Below are 11463 nucleotides of genomic sequence, written 5' to 3'. Positions count from 1 at the left end.
GATATGTAGTAACTGTTTCCCTATCTTTGGGGCGACGTCGTTGTTTTTCCGTGTCGTGTGTGGTAGTTCGGTTGGGGACTCTGGAGGAGCCAGGTCAGCGCAGCTGGGACCGCTGGTTGCGCGCATGGACTGCTGGATGGAAGGGCTGTGGTCACGATGGTGCACGACCTCGTCATATACCAGATCCTGCAGGTTCTAAGATGAGTGCATTTCAATTCAAGTAGAGAAACCTCCACCACTGCGACATCGCGCGATTGGCCAGTGGCTTGGGTTCGTGTTGCCGCTCATAGTGTCGCCAAGGCGAAGAGCAGCAAGTGGAGTGCTTGGAGAAATCGTTCTGATTAGCTTTCCTCGACTCCTTATTACTCGTTACTGCGCTCAGTTTGTTACAATTTGTTAAGTTCAACCAGCGGTATTTTTCCTGCCTGGAGGCCGCTAACGCCCCAGTTAACTGCCCTGGGGGTTGGTGTATGTAACGGCAGTGTACGTTTCCTCGCCTTGCCGCTGCTGTCCAGTACGGCGAGTAGTTAGCGTTCTTGATTGAAGGCCGTTTCTGATTCTTCTACTCTGGCAGATTCCTTTCCCGTTCTGGGCGCTCTAAGCACCTTATTCGTGCAGTCTACCGGTTCCGGCTTTGGCGTGTTGTTCCATTCTTGCATTTGGTTTATCGGACGTCAGGTAGCTTCGGCGAGAATCATTAGTCATTCGTTAGATTGCTACTAGTCTAAATTACTATCTTGTGAAGTGGATGCAACTCTTGGCTGCCTATCTCATCGCTCACGAAAGTGTTTGTTGCCGGACCTTCTCAGAGGCCGATTCCTGGAGCACCATCTATGACTGATCCTTGTGTTTTGTTATTGTATTATTTATTATCATAGCTTATAATGCCTACATTAAAGGTTATGTATGTCTAGTTAATAGTTCCAGTAGCCCTCTGGAATAAATCTAGCAGTCTAAGGGTTGTGTTACAAAGTTACCATTATCTTATTTCACCCGTTTCATGGTCAGTTACTTGTTTCTTTTAATTAACACTTGCTTGTATTTGCTGTTCTACAGAAGGTTTCTAAATTTTTAATATAATTGCCATTCCTGACGTGTAAGGCCTTCAATTGTGATTGTGGTCATTTGGTTTAAAAAAAAAAATTCGATATTTGTATTTTAGCAGTAAGCCTCAAAACCTTATTGGCTGCCATTCCTGGCATCTAATACCTGCTGCTGTGTTTATGGCCACTTACCTTTTAATTTTTCAGTACCTGTAAGTTTTAATTGCAGCGAGTTCTTAAACATTCTTAAATAATTGGCATTTTTGGCGTGTAAGACCTTCAGCCATGATCACAGTGACTTATTTTTCTTTTTTTAAACATTATCTGTGTCTGTATTTTATGGTGATTTGTTAAATTGTAACGCACTGAAAAGACTATTATTTACACAGTTGTTTATTCCTTCATTAATAACGTGTGGTATTTATTTTTATATTTATTGTTGAGTTTGCAATTACTGTTTTAATAATAAATGTGTGTGGAACTGTGAAAGGCAACCAATAGTAACTGATTACGGCCCCGTCTACAATTGTAACCGAACCCTGCCTTCCCTTGACTACCAGGTCTCACCTCTCCCCCCAGCTTGAAGAACGAGGGCCATGCGACATTGCCGATGGTGCGATCTGTTACATGTACACGTTCGTTGCTCTCCACGGTGCTATTAGAGAGGGGTAGGATGGATGCTGGCAGCGGGTTTCGCCCTGTTTCTTCTCTCATCATCATACAACAGAATTATGAGACCTCAATATAGTGAAAAATTCAGTACGGTCACCTGCGTTCTAGTGGCATCCTTTATACAGGTGTAAAGGGGCGGCTGTTTTCGGAAGGTGAAAGACAAAGTAAAAATTAACCTATTCTATTAGGCGGGTAAAGATGCCTCTCACAATCTCTCATCACCCCACTTTTGACTTACTGTGCCACGTACAGATTACATGACCCCAGATCCCAATAGGATGAGTTTGTAAGTATCTTAAGCTTCCTGTAATCCAGGGAATGGTCAGTCGAAATCCAGTGGTCAGAAACTGCAGATTTGTTGAGCTGTAGATTCGGCTGTGTCACTGATGTTCACTGCACCATTCTGGTGCAACGCCTATCGTCCTACGTCTTTTAAACACACTGATAGGGAATTTCATATAGAGGGTGATTTTTTCCACTATGTATAAACTCCAGGAATTGATCGACGAGGGATGCGAAACAAGAAAGGTCCAATGAACTTATGTCCGGAAATGTATGTTTTCCATGCTGGAGACCATTTAATCAATCATTTCTTATTGAGACTAACACGCGCTGTACAATGCAGCCACAGTTGCAGTACGTGTTGTTCTTTCTCACTCGATCGCATTGGCCATGCTGCATCCAAACAGTGCCAAAGGCAGCATGAATACGCTACTCCAGTGTCTCCACATCTGGAATGGGCTCTGCGCACACAATATTTTTGAGGTGGCCCCATTGCCAGAAATCGCACTGGTTCAGGTCCTCTAAATGAGCAGGCCATGCAACTGGACTCCTTCGTTCGATCCATCGGCCACGACTGAGAAGCGTCTGAACGTTAATGACGAAGAGGGTTGGAGCATCATCATGTAGCATAACCATTCGAATCATCAGTGGCAATTCTTCCAGCATGAGAGACAGAGTCACCCGCAAGAAACGCTTATAGTCCCGGCCTATGAGGTGACATGGAAGGAAGATTGGTCCCAAAATATGGTCGCCAATTATCCTGGCCCACACATTTCGGCTTATCGATGCTGATGATTCGCTGTCACCATACCATAGGGGTTCTGCATACTGTCCCACAGATGAATGTTATGAAAGTTGAAGATACCAGTGCGCGTAAAGATGGCCTCATCTGTGAAGAGGATTGATGATTCAAATCCTGTAATCGCGGTTGGCTGGTGAAGAAACCAGTGACAAAACTGCTCCCGATGTGGAAAGTCTTTCGCTAGTAAGCCCTGCACAAACTGTAAGTGATAAAAACTCACTTCGAACGGGCCTTGGAAGGCGCAACGGTACCGACCGGCCAATGTGTCATACTCAGCCCACTGGCGTCCCCGGGTGCGGTGCAGGCCCAGCCCGAAACTTCGGTGATCTGACGGGAACTGGTCTTACCACTGCGGCAAGGCAGTTGTCTGGCAGGCCACTGATCTCGTATTGACACTGCAGTCGCCTTCCACAGTGTTAATCACAATAAGTGTGATGTCCGAACATTTCGTGTAGGTTTAAAAAAAAAAAATTCTTCAAATGTGTGTGAAATCTTAGGGGACTTAACTGCTAAGGTCATCAGTCCCTAAGCTTACACATTACTTAACCTAAATTATCCTAAGGACAAACACACACACACCCATGCCCGAGGGAGGACTCGAACCTCCGCCGGGACCAGCCGGTACGTTTTTCAGAATTTCCTGCTTGCTTAATCGGTTCTGCTCAGACAAACGGTGAAACACTGTTAGCAAACTTTGAATCCTATGGTTGTCGTTGGCGGGGCCCTCTGTTGTAGGCCACACCATATCGTTTAGTTGGTATGGTTGCGGTTGTTTCTCTTCTTCTCGTGTTGACTGGCGCCACTCCGTATGACAAGCATTGCCTGTCCGCTAGTGGCAGCAGCGGCGGTTATCGATATGTAGTAACTGTGGCCCTATCTTTGGGGCGACGTCGTTGTTCTTGGGGGTCATGTGAGCCGGCAAGTTCGGTTAGGGACCGAGGAGGTCGAGCATGGAAACGATTCATTTCCAGGTATAAGTTCATTAGGCCAGTTTCGTTCCGTATCCTTTCATTAATAAATCCCTAGAGTTTGTACACAGTGGAAAAAAATCATCCTGTGTACCCGCTTTTTGTAAAAGCAAAAACACTGGGATGTGCGTATGGCGTTCTTGGCAGTGTCCACTTCTTGGGAACTGCGACAATGGAAAAGCATTTTTATTTGGCGCCACTTTGACAACTTGCGCCTCAGTGATGATGAAATGTTAGTGAAAACAACACACTTATCCAGTCCCGAGCGGACGAATCGCTTACCCAGCCAGGAAATGGAACCGGAGACCCGTGATGGAAAGTCAACGACGCTAACCACATTTTTCCCCATCTGTTTCTTTGTCGTTGTCGTCAGTGTTTTTTTTTTAAAAAAAAAGGGCGGCGAGTCAGTCTCATGGGCTACGAGCTACCCTGCCAGCAGCCACAAACTGCGAAGTACTGACTCGTAAAGGCAGACCATCTTTCACGTATTCCACAAGAGCCTCCGTCTTGGTCGGTGGGACGAAGATCACATCCGGTTTATGCTTCTTCATTATTATGGCAATTTTCTAAGAAAAAATTCACACGTACTGTAGAAATGTTGTGACTTTACATTTCTTTCTTCCTCCCCTTCCTTTGATTTGTCAGACGTTTCCGTTTGCAGAACTGCCTTAATTTGATGTTTTGACTATCCATTTCCAATGAATACGTTTTCCATGAGTACCAGTTAACAGTGCAGGCTATCAGTGTCGGCCACTACCTGAATCCTATGTACCAACGTTTTAATCTCTTCACTCCTGAGATAAAATTCGCACGAAATTTTTGTTTTCATATTTTCCAGAAAACTAATAAACAAGTTCGACCCAAATGCAGATGAAATATTTTTTGATGTTTCCATAAGGCATTAATGGAAGTTTGTATTATGGACCTCAGGACTCGCTTCTTGTGAAAACGTACTAGTCTTTGCTTAGTATTTTCTTTCCATTTTCTTCAATAAGAACATTATATATATATATATATATATATATATATATATATATATATATATATATATATATATATATATATGACGGATGTATATATGTGTCTGTGATTTGAAACAGTAAACTCTAATTGCCTTACAGTTCATTAATTTTACTCCGTAAATAGACGTATTTTCTCGCTTACGGACAGATGGCCCGTGAGTGTGGACCATCTAGTTCTTAGTTTTAAAATCAGGAGCAGCACCTTGTGTTTTATGGTGATTTGTTAAATTGTAACTGCAGTATTAGCAATGGTGAAACAGGCATTCGTGATCAAAAGAAGTCTACTGGTATCAAACTTTCAGGAAGAAATTATAGAGAACGTACGTTTGGATCGAAGCACTGTATGGTAGTGAGACATGGACTGAGGGAAAACCTAAAATGAAGAGATCCGATGCCTTTGAGATGTCGCGCTACGGAAGAATGCTGAAAACTAGGTGGACTGAAAGGTAAGAAATGAGGAGCTTCTCCACAGGGTCGGTGAGAAAAGGAACACATGGAAAGCACTGAGAAGAAGAAGGGAGAGAATTATAGGACATCTGTTAAGGCATCTGGGGCATCTTATCTGGAGCTATAGGAGCTGTGGAGGGTAAAAAGTGTAGAGTATAACAGAAAGTAGAATACATCCAGCAAATAATTGAGGGCGCAACCTCGAATTGCTACTCTGAGATGAAAAGATTGGCAAGGGAGAGGTATTCGTGGTGGGCCGCATCAAACTAATCATAAGACACATGACAAAGAGAAAGGAAGTCTGAAAGACACGAATGTCACACTAATCCATTTCCTAACCTATCAATGAAAACTGTTAAGGAAGAAAGTTTTTAATTTGTTAATAGAATCTTCTCATTTATGGACTTTTGTCATTGGTGTAATCAGTCTTCTGAGTGGGTTGATCCGGCTCGCCACGAATTCCTCTCCTGTGCCAACATCTTCATCTCATAGTAGCACTTGCAATCTTCGTCCTCAGTTATTTGCTGGATGTATTCCAATCTCTGTCTTTCTCTGCAGTTTTGTCCTCTACATCTCGCTCTAGTACCATGGAAGACATTCCTTCATGTCTTAACAGATATCCTATCAACCTGCCCCTTCTCCTTGTCAGTGTTAGCCACATATCCTTTTCCTCTCCCATTCTGCGCAGAACCTCCTCATTCCTTACCTTATCAGTCCACCTAATTTTCAACATTCGTCTGTAGCACCACATCTCAAATGCTTCGATTCTCTTCTGTTCCGGTTTTCCCACAGTCCACCTTTCACTGCCATACAAAGCAGTGCTCCAAACGTACATTCCACAAATTAAGGCATATGTTTGATAATAGCAGACTTCTCTTGGCCTGGAATGCTCTTTTTGGTAGTGCTAATTTGCTTTCGATGTCCTCCTTTCTCCGTCCTTCATTGGTTATTTTGCCGCTTATCTACTTCGTGACTACCAATCCTGATGTTAAGTTTCTCGCTGTTCTCATTTCTGCTACTTCTCATTACTTTCGTCTTTCTTCGATTTACTCTAAATCCATATTCTGTACTCATTAGACTCTTCATTCCATTTTGCACATCGTGTGGTTCTTGTTCACTTTCACTCAGGATACCAATGTCACCAGCGAATCTTATCATTGATATCCTTTCACCTTGAATGTTAATTCCACCACTGAATCATTCTTTTATTTCCTTCATTACGTCTTCGATGTACAGATTGAGCACTATGGGCGGAAATTACACTCCTGTCTTACTCCCTTTTTAATCCGAGCACTTCGTTCTTGGTCGTACACTATTATTATTCTCTCTTGGTTCTTGCACGTTTTATATATTACCCGTCTCTCCCTAAAGCTGACTCCTATTTTTATCAGAATTTCAAACATCTTACAAGATTTTACATTGTCAAACGCCTTTTCCAGGTCGACAAATCCAATGAACGTATCTTGATTTTCCTCTAGTCTTGCTTCCGTTATCAACCGGAACGTCAGAATTGTCTCTCTTCTTTATCTTTCCTAAAGCCAAACTATTTGTCATCCAATGCAATAGCCAAGAACGAGGCTAAATACACCATCTGATCAATAGTAATAGTGGATATTATAAGGTGCGTAAAGGCTACAGCTCAGCTGGGAACGCTTTCAATGAGGTGTCTGGACATCTATGAAGGAATAGCACCCCTTCTTCTTCATGTGACAAAATCAGAGAAGGTAGTAATGTTGGACACTGGGGTCTCTAGCAAATTCGACCTTCCAACTCGTCCCTAAGGTTTTTCATTGGGTTGAGATTGGGATTCTGAGCCGGCCAGTCCCTCTCAGGAATGTTATTGCTCACAAACCATTGCCTCAGAGATACTGCGTTATGGCGTTGGTTATGTTGATACTAATAATGATCAACAGGTCATCTATGGCAAACAATACACAACGTTGTAAAACGTGTCCATATCCTTCAGCATTTAGCGCTTTCTGAAACTAAAGGCAGTTGTGGGACCACACCCTAACAGCAAAAAACGGGATCTTCTAAAACCACATCCACTGTACTTCACGACTGGCACTAGCCATTAATTTAGGCAACGTTCTGCAGGCATTTTACAAACCCAAAACTACTCCATCGGATTGCAACAGGGTGTAGCGTGATTCGTCACTCCAAATCATTCGTTTTCGGCCACCTCCCGTTCAGTGGCGTCGTTCTTTACAGAGCCTAAAGCGTCACTTACAGTACAGAAATGTGTGTCTTGTGATGTTTCTCAACAATTGTACCGCATTCTTTTTAACACCCCAAGCACAGTCTATGTGCTAGCTGAACCGCTGGCATCACTCTGCATCTCGCGAGGTTTTCCTTCCGCCAATTTCATGCGATTTCTTACAGCGATTTTCAGCGATGCTCGATGGTCTCTGTCCGTCACTTCTTGAGGTCTTTCTGGTCTTGGGCATATTTAAAAGGTTTGAAGTGTCCTTGAAAGATTTGTTACTCGGGTGACCCGCCCGAAGTAGCCGCGTTGTCTTGGGCGCCATGCCACGGTTCGTGCTGCTCCTCCCCCACACCCCCTCCCGCCCCCCCTCAGAGGTTGGAGCCCAACATCGCGTAAGTGTGTGTGTGTTGTGAATTAGTTTTAGTTACATTAAGTAGTGTGTAAGCCTAGGGACGGATGATCTCAGCACTTTGGTCCCACAGGAACTTACTAGAAATTCGCAAAAAAAAAAAATTACTCGGGTGACATCCAATGGTTGGTCCACATTCGATGTCACAGACCTCGCCTTACCGATCCGTTCAGCTGTTCTGCTTCTCTTCTGCGAATACAATATTCCCTGCGTCCTTTTATACTAGCAGGTCGATCTCTTGTGACATCTGATGATAACTTCTGTGTTACATTGGGGTTCCTGGATACTTTTGGTCAGACCATGTATTTGGCCATCCCAATTAGTAAGTTACTGACTATAGTGTAAAAGTTAAGACTTGTAATATCTGCCCCAGGCTAGGCCTTATGACATCCATTTCCTTTAGAAGCACTATTTTGTCTCCGCATGACTTTGTGAAGAATGGGGATGCTGTATAATGTAGCAGACACAGGGCTGCATCCTTTTATTGTGGTGATGTCTTCCTCGAATAGAGAGCTGCAGTCACATGGCATATTTTGCATGAGGTCCCTTGGTGGTGTAAAAAAATTAAGTCTTGAAGTGAAAGAAATCAAAAGATACATTACATATCTTCATACTGGCAATGTTGCATGTCAAAACCCATCGGGTGTTACCCGCTGACCTATAATCATGAAATTTGGCAAGAAACAACGTTCCGAAAATTATATATGACGATAGTATCTGTTCCCGAAAGAACAGTTACCGTGGATGACCATGCAGCTTTGCTAGAAATGAAATGATAATTAAATGGACACCCTAGCTGCAAACAGGCGTTGATGTACTTCATTGGGGACATGTTGAAAATGTGTGCCCCGACCGGGACTCGAACCCGGGATCTCCTGCTTACATGGCAGACGCTCTATCCATCTGAGCCCTCGTGGGCACAGAGGATAGTCCCTGCAGACGCGCTATCCTCTGTGCCCACGAGGGCAGTCTGCTTTCCGCAGCGCTGCGGCGAGGACGTATTGTTTACGTCCCGTCAGCGCGGTCGCGAGTGCCCGTAGTTGTTTACCACTGCGTTGTCGCTACCGACGCAACATGGCACATTCATACAGACAAACCACCATCAAGATCAGTTTTCAAACTGATCATGCACGACCGCGAGCTTTTGAAGTGGAACGTTTTCTACGTGACGACGTTAAAATTGACCCGCGAGACATAATTGGTATCCATCTCTCTATCACGAGCAGTGTTGTCTACGTCAAGCTAGTAAGTGACGAGGTGTGCAACAGAATCGTGAGCGCACATGCGAACGATCTTAAATTCAAACATTCTGATGGCCATATTGGGGCGGTCTCTATCGATCACGCGGGGCTTGGCCTCCGTACGATAGGCGTCTTCGAACTCCCTTTCGAAGTATCACCGGACGTAGTCACCGCGGCTTTCCAGCCCTACGGCAGAGTGATCAGCCATATGGCCGAAAAATGGACCACCTTTACAACGTACCCCGTTCTTAACGGGGTACGACAGGTTAAAATTGAACTGACCAAACATGTTCCGTCATATCTTGTCATCGGCGGATGTAGGGCGATCATTATGTATGACGGTCAGCCACGCACTTGCTCTGGTTGTGGCCAAGAAGGGCACGTCCGGTCGGATTGTCTCCGACGACGGCTTACTCAAATCCCGACAGGTGAATCTATGACTCCTTCTACGGTGACGACCCTTCCTCTCAATTACGCCGAAGTTACACGGGCAGCAACCTTTTCCGATGCTGACGACATTAGTCCGATAGCCGCCCCCGATGGCGAGACCAAAATGGCTTCTGCAGTACAGGATCCGGCCTCTACAACGGCGCCCCCACCTGAAGATAATCACCGACCGACTTTGCAAGAAGGCGTGGATGCCAGGATGGACATTGACCCACGGGTTGTGCCGACAGCGGCTTTTCTTCCAGACACCGGAGCAGCTGACGAAATCCACCCACATTCAGATACTGAAACACACGTCCGTAAACAGCGTTCCCCGCGAAAACACAAGAGACGGCGGCGTGCTCCATCGGACGAGTGTTTGCAGCGATCGCCTGACATGGACTGTGGAAATTCCGACGACGGGACCGGCGGTACGGAGGCCGCTGTAACTTCAAACTCAACAGATCACCGTGGTGACGGCTTCAGCCCCTCCGACCCCACAGATGAGCAGGATCACAAGCAGACAGCCGCTGCCGATTCCCAACCAGCAGAGCCGATGGAGTCAGCGCCGAGTGCCGCAGCAGCCACTAACAGCCACCAACAGCCGATGGTATTTCATGGCGACTGGGCAGACGACTGTGAGGAGCACTCCTCGCCCATCGTGTCGGACGACACGGGGGGAAATTTACCCCACCAGTGTTGATCCTTTCCCGCCGTCAGTTACAGTGACGAGACAGCCTTACAAGGGTATTGATGGCCAACACGGATGCTGTGGATAGACCTCAAACTTATCGCGTTGCAACTATAAACATCAACACTATACGGACGCGCGCTAAGTTATCCTTGCTTCAGGAGGTGTACGTCGACGACTTCCCAGGCATGTACGGTTACGATGCTTGCGTCTCTCCAGCTTCCCCAACAGGCAGCGGTGTCGCTGTACTTCTTCGGGAAGGGATAGTGGCGGACGATATCCTGTTTCTGCCTGGGGCAAGAGGAATGGCACTCACAGTACTGGGGGTCCGCCTTATCAATATATACGCACCTTCCGGGACGGACAAACGTCGCGAACGTTCACGATTCTTTGCGGAACACGTCGTCCCGCTCTTCCAAGACCGCCACGACCACCTGGTGTTTGGAGGTGACTACAATTGCGTACTGGCGCCCAGAGACCAACTCCCACGACATAATCCGTGCCCGGAACTCGAGACGCTAATTCGGGACCTGCAGATGGTGGACACTTGGGAACATCTTCACGGCCACCGACCGGGATTCACGCACTTCACAAGTCACCCTTCCAGTCGTATCGATCGGATTTATGTCTCACGCTCTCTCGCCGCTGGAACACAGGATGCGGAACTGTGGCCTGCAGCATTCTCGGACCACTCAGCTTACATTTGTGCCGTCACCCTGCGGCGGCAACAAGTGTGGAGAAGCCGCAGCCCGCGGAAATTAAACGTCGCTCACCTGTCGTACCCGGATTGCCGCCAAGCCGTTGAGGATACGTGGCATTCGTGTGAAAATCGCCTCCGTGCATATCCCACAACGATCCGCTGGTGGTTGGACTGCGCCAAACCGGCACTGAGGCGAACGTTGATAACCTACGGTCGTGACCACGCTACTTGGCGAAGACATACACTCGACTTTTACTTCCAGGTCCTGCGCGACTGCGATGCTATGGCGCCGTCTCCGGAACGACAAACGGCGGTCCACCGTGCTAAGGCTCAGATCCTCGCTCATACGCGACGCCACCTAGAGGGGGGTAGTCATCCGCTCGAGGACGCAGGATCGGATACCGAGCGAACGCCCGTCAATGTTGCACGTCCTTCGTGAACGTAAACGACGCCAACGAGCGCTGATACGCTTCATCGACACGGAGGACGGTCATCGCCTCACCACGCAATAAGACATAAACACAGCGTTCTACAATCATTATTCCCAACTATAT

The 11463-nt window shown here is 46.3% G+C and overlaps 1 non-coding gene across 1 annotated transcript; it reads right to left on the bottom strand.

Annotated features, from left to right (window-relative positions):
* Positions 1–8695: 8695 nt before the first annotated feature.
* Trnat-ugu lies at positions 8696–8770 on the bottom strand. Its single transcript has one exon. It is a non-coding gene; the product is annotated as a tRNA-Thr (tRNA).
* Between the last annotated feature and the right edge of the window lie 2693 nt (positions 8771–11463).

The sequence above is a fragment of the Schistocerca piceifrons genome, chromosome 9 (assembly GCF_021461385.2).
Source record: "Schistocerca piceifrons isolate TAMUIC-IGC-003096 chromosome 9, iqSchPice1.1, whole genome shotgun sequence".
NCBI lineage: Eukaryota > Metazoa > Arthropoda > Insecta > Orthoptera > Acrididae > Schistocerca > Schistocerca piceifrons.
Note: the sequence above shows the minus strand (reverse complement) of the source record. Positions and strands in the feature narration are given on the sequence as shown.